The sequence below is a fragment of the Grampus griseus genome (assembly GCF_964374135.1).
Source record: "Grampus griseus genome assembly, chromosome: 11".
In the NCBI taxonomy this organism is placed as follows: domain Eukaryota; kingdom Metazoa; phylum Chordata; class Mammalia; order Artiodactyla; family Delphinidae; genus Grampus; species Grampus griseus.
In genome coordinates, this window is record NC_139005.1 from 89,519,598 (window position 1) to 89,527,478 (window position 7,881).

Genomic DNA, 7,881 nt, shown 5'->3' on the forward strand with positions numbered 1-7,881 from the left:
TTAGGCGGAACAAAATTAATTCCATGTCTCTGAAACTAGGAAAACTCAGAATCCTGGAAACGCTTACCTGATTTCCTTTTTAAACCACTTCTGTTCCTGATATATCCTTAGAGGCAGAATGTGAGGGTGATTGAGGAACTCATGCAGGTGGTACTTACGACTGCAATCTCCAGGATGAACAGTGGTTAAACCAGCAACCTGCCCCCAGTAAGTAAGTGAGCAAAGTAACACCATGTGGTCTGTCAGTGGTTACAAAGTTTATATAACTACTGTCCTTCTTTCTGTAACACAGTTCAATATTAGGCTCCTTGGCAGGTGAACCTGCTGAGTTATTTATTAAAACATGGAACAGTTTATATTTGAAAAACCCTTGGTTTTCTGTAACAGGTAAGGCTCCCAAAAGCATCCACCATGATTGCGTTAATCAAATAACCTGAAATACAATTAAGGGACTAGCTATTAAAAAGATGCTTGCTATGAATCCTTTTCGTAAAATAAAACTCCTTTTGTACCCCAAACAATTACTTCTCTTAAATTATTTGCTTTTAAAATAAGATTTATAAGCCAAATTCTCCTAAAATAGGGCATTCTTACACTTAGCTTCAATTATGGAATAAACAGTTGAAGAGTGAAAACCAAATTCTCCCAATTCTCCTAAAACAGGGCATTCCTATGCTTACCTTCAAGGTTGAAATAATAATGTTACAAACCTTACATTTATAATTGTACTTAACTTCAAATCTCCTCTTTCCAATAAGCACTGCCCTCTCTACCCAGGACAGCATCAGTGCCAGAATGGTGAGGAAGCTTCTCTCTAGCAACACAAATTTGGTGGCACAAAATTAAGTCGGTTTGCAATTTTCCTGACTCGTACTTTTACACAATTGCTTTTCTGAATCTGTTTTTCTTCCCAACATCCCTCCCTTCACACTCACCCCCCAGCTCCCCCTACGAGGTAACCTCCCTGGCAAAATGAGAAGATTCCCCTTTCCCTGTTAGAGCCCAGGCTTTGCAGAATCCCACAGGCTCAACTCAGCTTTCATTAACTTAATTTGGAAACAATTAAAATTTTCAGCACTGCTTTTTATCACAAAGCACATCATCGCAAGCAGTTCTCAAAGAGTAGGTAACATTCCCAAACCCACTGGTTCCCATAATACATAAGAAGTTAGCAAGCAAGCCCAGCTGCTTATGAATGGCTTAAGGTATCAGAGAAGTTCTAATGCAGTCTACAAGTCTACGGAATCTACAACCAACACAGAAAAGACTTTGTGGTTCTTCTCTTCAGCACTGCATACTTGTAGTGTCTGATATTTCAAGGTAGAGTATACCTTGGAACTGGTCAGGCCTCTTCCCATTTCAGAGCTGGAAAGCTAGAAAACCTAAATAGTCTGAGCTTTGCCACTAACTTAGGCAAGCCCTATCTCTGAGCCTCTACATTCCTAGTTACAAGACGAAAAACGCACTGAAGTTTGGAGACAGCACCTGAAGCCCAGAGAGGTCAAGACGTATTCTAAGGTCACACAGCAAATTAGCAGAGGATGATGCAAGATGAGAACCCAGATCTCCAAATTTTACTTATACCACCCTGCCTACCAGTCAACTCAACTCAGGGAAGGATGACAGAGACAAAACAAACACACACACACACACACACACACACACACACACACACACACACACACACACACACACACACACTGGGGCTTCTTCTACCTCCACTGCCCTCCTGGCTCCTGTTTCAGAAAAACTAAATATATTTGACCCTGGGGATCGCTCTAACAACTGCAGTTTTCCATTCTCTCTAATATCCTCTGGCCATTACATCGTTGCATCTCTTCCTTACTTCATAGTTTCCTCATTCCACAAAACACACACATAGGCAGGCCCACACCCATCCTCAAAACTATAAAACTCTTCCTTTTCCAACAGCAAAGAAAGTTGAGGCCAGAACTGAAATGATTCAAACACAAGAACCTTGTTCAAATGTTAACTGCAGCCATAACTTTACCCAGAAGTAAATATGACAAAATAGAATACACTCTCACAGGGAAAAATTTGTGTCCCTCTGCCACTCTATCATTTGTCAGGTAACTCTGTCATTTCTCCCACTGCTGCATAATCACCTAATGAAAGCCCCAGATGTAATTCACATACACAAGAGGGCAGACTTCGGGTTGATAAGGGACCCTTTCATTATTTGCGTTGCTAATAGTTTTTTAAAGAACAGGCAAAATGCTATATGTAGAAGGATAAAGGGCAAAAAAGAAAATGTCCTTTTCTGTTTGTAATAACAATGTGGGATAATCAACTGGTACTCTTGGACCTTATCCAGCCACCGTTCTTGCCAGGGCTTGAATACACAGAGCATGAAACTAGGAATCCTATTAAATTATTTCCCTGCTAACACCAAGCTTTCCTCTTCCAGAACAGCCCCTCTTCCAGCCACACTACTGACTGTTCTCCATTCACACTACATATTTTAAGGTTTCCATGCTGTTCTTTCTGCATGGGATTCCCTCCTGTTCTACTATCCTGGCAAACTCAAGGTTTTACTTTGAACAAACCTGTACGTGAGCAGTTCACAGCAATGGTTCAACATCTGCCTGCCCCCAAAAGACTATAAACTAATTGTGGACCCTCTGCAGCCTCTACACAGAGCATGGCATCTGTCACATAATAGACATTCAGCTGTTACTTGCTAAGTTAAAAGGAGAAAAGTCTCTCCGAATGTCAATGTGGTCCGGGAGGAACAGAGGACCTGAGTACCTCTCAATGTCACATACTCTGGAGCAGAACCGCAAAGCCTCATCAACACTAGCAGATCCCGTGAGGTGGCTGTATCGCCAAGGGGTGTCAATGGCAGGGTGCCTGGAGTTCTCAGTCCCCTGGGTCTTACAGCCCTGGCCCCACGTGCTCCCCACTCTGAGAATCTCTGGCTGCAAAGACACCTTCACCTTATTCATGGACCCTAAGGAAGGCCAGGATCCTGCGTCACTTTCTTCCTCCACCTCTGCCATGTGGCTTCCTTAAAATTCATAAGACTTCATTCATGCCTTAAGATCACAGTATATAAATTCCCCATGACCAGTTTTCACTAGCTGATGCTCAATGGAAAATTTAATAGTGTTCTCCTGTTCCAATCTCTAACCCCTTAGCTGTACTGCACCTATGAGAATCAACCTACAAAGCCTTCGATAGCTGAAATAAAGCTTTATGCTGACCACTTCCCTATGCCACAACAAAAGGTCTCCTCAAACTCCCTAAATATGCACTGTACATATGAGTAAAGGATCACAAATGCAGTCTACCAGACTCCAGAGTTCTAGGAAATGTAATAACGCATGCAGGTGCACAGATCCAAACGCTGAGTCTAACTCTATATGCTGCACTGGGTCTTTAAGAATCCAGGAAGTCTTGGGCTTCCCTGGTGGCGCAGCGGTTGAGAGTCCGCCTGCCGATGCAGGGGGCACGGGTTCGTGCCCCGTTCCAGGAGGATCCCACATTACGGGAGGATTCCACGTGCCGCGGCGCGGTTGGGCCCCCATGAGCCATGGCCGCTGAGCCTGCGTGTCCGAAGCCTGTGCTCCGCAACAACGGGAGAGTCCGCGGCGGTGAGAGGCCCGCATACCGCAAAAAAAAAAAAAAAAAAAAAAAAAAAAATATATATATATATATATATATATAAAAGAATCCAGGAAGTCCTAAATCTTGTTGACATCTGCCTCTCTTCGTGCCAGTATTCTGAGTTAGGTAGTCTCTTCTTAGACTCTTTCTCCAACCTTTCCTGTCTGCCCACCTCTGGAGTCAGCTTTGATAAGACTTGGCCACAGTGGGTAAGCCTGGGCCATGCGGCTTTGTTCTTCAGCGGAAATAGAATTATCTTCAATTTCTGCTGGAAGACACCTAGACACTAATGATTTAATACCGTTGAAAGTGCAGAGAGAGCATCTGAGATGAAAGTGCAACCACACTGCCAAATGTTACGTTACATCTGTATACATACAAGGTATGTGCTTTTAAGGGGACAACAGTGAGAAATTTTAAGTTTAATGGAGTCAGTTCTAGACTCCATCTAGAATGGAGGCAGCATGATTTTATGAAGATGGCAGATGTGCAGCCCAAAAAGCAAAGGGGGGAGTTTTGATTACAAACCCCCGGGAACTTAGAGTTAGCACGGTCTAATACCCAAAGGATGGAGTTTGCAGGAGGTTCTGTCTCCCCAAAATTTATAGCCCTCACTTACTTAGAGACTATCACTGAGTCTGCTCAGTCTCACATAATACTCTGCAGTTAACCTGTTCTGAGCTGCCCAAATGACACTTTAGATGTAAGCAGGCCCATCGCTTAAGCGTTCGGAATCCCCTCATTAGTGCAAGCATGCATTGGGTAGCAAAAAGTTAGGTTCCTGAGCCTTCAAGACAAACCACAGCCTTTTGTAACACAGGTTCTTCAGTGGTGGAATAGAAAACTAGTCCCCCCTAGTGTCCTGCCACTGTAGGTGGCTGAAGGATGGAGACACTCCTGCATCAACTTTCAAGCACAGCTCCGGAACCCAGAACCACAGGAAACCTTCACCTCCTTCCCAAGAGGTGGAAGCACTCCTGGGACCTACGATGAGATGGAAAAACCTTTCATTTCATTCCCAAGGCCCTTCTAGTTACGTTTTAAAAGGCAAAGGAATCTGCATTATCTCACGCCAAAAAGTTAACCCCCAACCTAGCACACTTCATCCAGTGACGCCAGAGGGCCTATACCTGTTGGCACCTTCCACCCACTCCAGAGCGATACCATCTTTTCTTTAAAAACCTCTCTATACCACTAGGGAGACTGGTTTCCTTTCCCAGCCATTCTCGAAAACCCACTAAGATCTAAATCTTAACGATTTTGCCTCTCTGTTCCAAGTAGTTCTCTTCCCAGTTTGGAATTAACAGGGCCAGGCTCGATAAATGTGTGTTCCCTCTAGCAATTTTCACTAAAGTGTACTCCTGAAAAATAAAGGTACACTAAGAGATGTGTGAAACCTTCAAGCCAGTTTTTTTTTTTTGTAATCCCCAGTGAGGACCCACCATGCCCGTGAGTAACTCATTCATGTCACCCTTTTGTGAGACATGAGAAGAGAAACCTCCACGTGTTCCTTTCCTAATTTAGAACCTTCCCTTATCTTAAGTCTACCAAAGCTGACTCCTGAGGTGGTAAGGCAGGAGAGGCGAGGAGGAAAATTAACCTGACGTGACTGCATACTGGCAGGGAGTGAATAAGCACTTTGGATTTCCACCGGTGCCGGAGAGGGATGGCACCTGCATTTAGGGAAGGGGAACGTCCACCTGCCACCCCTTCCCCATCCCCACCCCCAGCCCACGAAGGAAGCAGAAGCCTGAGCCCTCTCTTGCGGCACTTACATAAGACCCTGTAAAACTTCCTGTGACATTCACGCGAAGTGTAAGTTGCTATTTTGCTCCCTTGGGAGATCATTTTAATGGACTGTGACAAAATTCACAGATTCAGAATTCAGCAAAAACCTGCTCAACCGAGGTACATCAGCTCAGGGACGAAAAAATCCATCCCCATTAAACAGGGTCACCCGGGGGGATGGTTCAGTTCAGGAGAGACAATCTGTTCCCTCCTAAGTGACCCATTTAAAATCAGATCGTTCCAGGGAAAGCTCACCGTTTTAATAAATTTCAAACGGGCAAGAGTAGGCTTGCAGGACTGAGGTTCCTTAAGAGTAAAATTCTAAAGACAGTAATAAGGCACTGAGCAAAATAACTTAAGGATGCACAAACTTCGGACTCAGTCACTCCACCCTTCAGAAACAATGACTTTCACAAGACTGTCTGGATCGCTACCCAGTGACCACTCATCACAAGCAGCTTTGTCCAGTAGGACTGGCACTGGTTGGGTTTCCTCTCTACTGCTATCGCTGCCACCCAACTGCTCTGTCCAATAGACGGACTCGCAAGCTGTGGCTCTCACCCCAAATCGGCCTCGACTCTGCGACAAGGAGCAAAGAAAAGTTCTGCACAGCATCACGCCAGGAAAGGCAGGTGGGGACTGCCCAAAGGACAGCTCTAAACACAGCAGGTTCCCCCAAAGCACACGTGCTCACAGACAGCAAGCTGCGGGGGAGGGAGGTCGACATCGCCTCCTGGTGTTAACGGGAAACTCCTCCTCGCTCTCGGCAGCCCGTGAGCCTAAGGAGCAGGGCAGGCCCTGGGACGGGTCCTGGGGGACATCAGAAACTCGGCGACTTCTACCTCCAGCCTTTCCAGGGCTCCGGGCCCAGGCGGCAGAAGCTGTGCCCTCACTCCCTCCCTCTTCGCCAGCATTCCGAGTACAGGGGTTACCAGCCACAGGTTCGGAGAACTTGACCGACACCGCTCACCAGGGCGCCCCCGCGGCGGCTCTCTCGCACCCCCGGGGCTCCTACCTTGGCCGTGACTGCCACCAGGCAGAGGGAGACCGCGGAGCAGGTGGGTGGCGCCGCGGCGCTGCCACCTACGAGGCGCAGAGGGTTCCGGGTCGGGGTCCCAGCAGGCGCTGCCCTAGTCCAAGCAGCGGTGACAAGCGCAGACTTCGGGGCGGCCCCCGCCTCCAAACGCGACGGGGAAGGTCCGGGCCGCCGGAGCTGAGCACAGTCCCGTCTTCCTCTCCCTCCGGCGCTGCTGCCTGGAGCTGCTCCCTGCCCCGGGGACTCTACGGAGCCGGGGGCGCCCCGCATGGGCAGGGGCCTGGGTTCGCCTCGGTCTGAGCCCGGGGAGGGGGCGCTGGGAGAGACGCCGGACGGCCGCCGGGGCCGGCTCCACCTCCCGCGCTCCCCGCCGCTTCGCCCCTTCAGGGCAGGGCCTGCCCGCTCCCAGCCCGGCTAGGCGACCGCGGCCGCGCCCCCAGCTTCGGGCGCCCGGGCTCCCGCGCAGCGGCGGGGGAGCGGCGGTCCGGCCCGGCCGAGCACAGAGCGCGGAGGCGGGGGGGCGCTGCAGCCGGCCTCGGCGACCCCTCCCCCCGGGCCTGCGCCGCCCGCCCGCGGCTCCTCGGTAAGGAAGCGCTGGAGAGGGCCTCGCCCCGGCCTGGGGCGCGGGGCCGGGGGCGCGGGGCCGGGAAAGGCGCCCCGGGAAGGTCACCGGAGCGGAGGCGGAGCACAGCGCGGTGCGTGCAGGGAACCGAGGAGGGCGGCCCCGGTGCCGCCGGGAGCGCTCGCCGGCCTCGGCCGCCGCCGCCTCCGAAACGCGCCGGCTTCCCCGAGCGCCCGGCACTGGGAGCCGGGCGGCTGCTGCAGCCGCCGCCGGCAGCCGGGCGCCACTGGCCGGAGCCGGCGAGCGATCCCCGCCTCCCGCGCCCAGGCAGGCGGGGGCCGCCGCGCGGGGGGCGGCGGGGGGGGGGCTGGCGGGCGGGCGAGCTCTGGGGTCCTGGGTTCGGGCTGGCCCCGCCGCCGCGTGCCTAAAGCGCCGGGCTCGCTCAGCAGCTGCAGTGACAGTGTGTCTGTGTCATGTCTGTGCAGCCGGGGGGGACCGCGAGCCCGGGCCAAGCTCCGAGCGGGGGCGGGGCCGGCGCCCGCCTCGGCGCCCGCCCCCACCCCGTGACTGCGCGGCCGGCCAATGGCAGGCGCCTCAGCCGCGCGGACCGAGAGGCCGCCCCCGCCTAGGCCACGCCCCCCGGCAAGGCTCCTCCTTTCTACTTCTTCAGCTCGCTCACACGCAGGCAGAAGCAACACCCGGAGCCGGGATTTTGGCCCGGGTCGGGATGAAAGCGTGCAAGCTGGGAGCTCCCCGCCTTTCTCCCCCCACCCCTGCCGCTCTCGGCCGCCTCGGGCTTGGCGAGCCTCGCGGAAAGAGGGGGAAGGGAAGCGGGACGGGTCCGCAGCTGCTGCCGTAGAGACTCTTG

General features: G+C 51.7%; 1 protein-coding gene across 1 annotated transcript in view; it reads right to left on the minus strand.

Annotated features, from left to right (window-relative positions):
* LARGE1 (LARGE xylosyl- and glucuronyltransferase 1) overlaps positions 1-6,760 on the minus strand; it is a 590,275-nt gene extending 583,515 nt beyond the window's left edge. Inside the window, exon 1 of the mRNA XM_082666633.1 lies at positions 6,431-6,760. The gene's annotated coding sequence lies outside the window, so the exon portion shown is untranslated. The remainder of the gene's footprint in view (positions 1-6,430) is intronic.
* Positions 6,761-7,881: the final 1,121 nt, after the last annotated feature.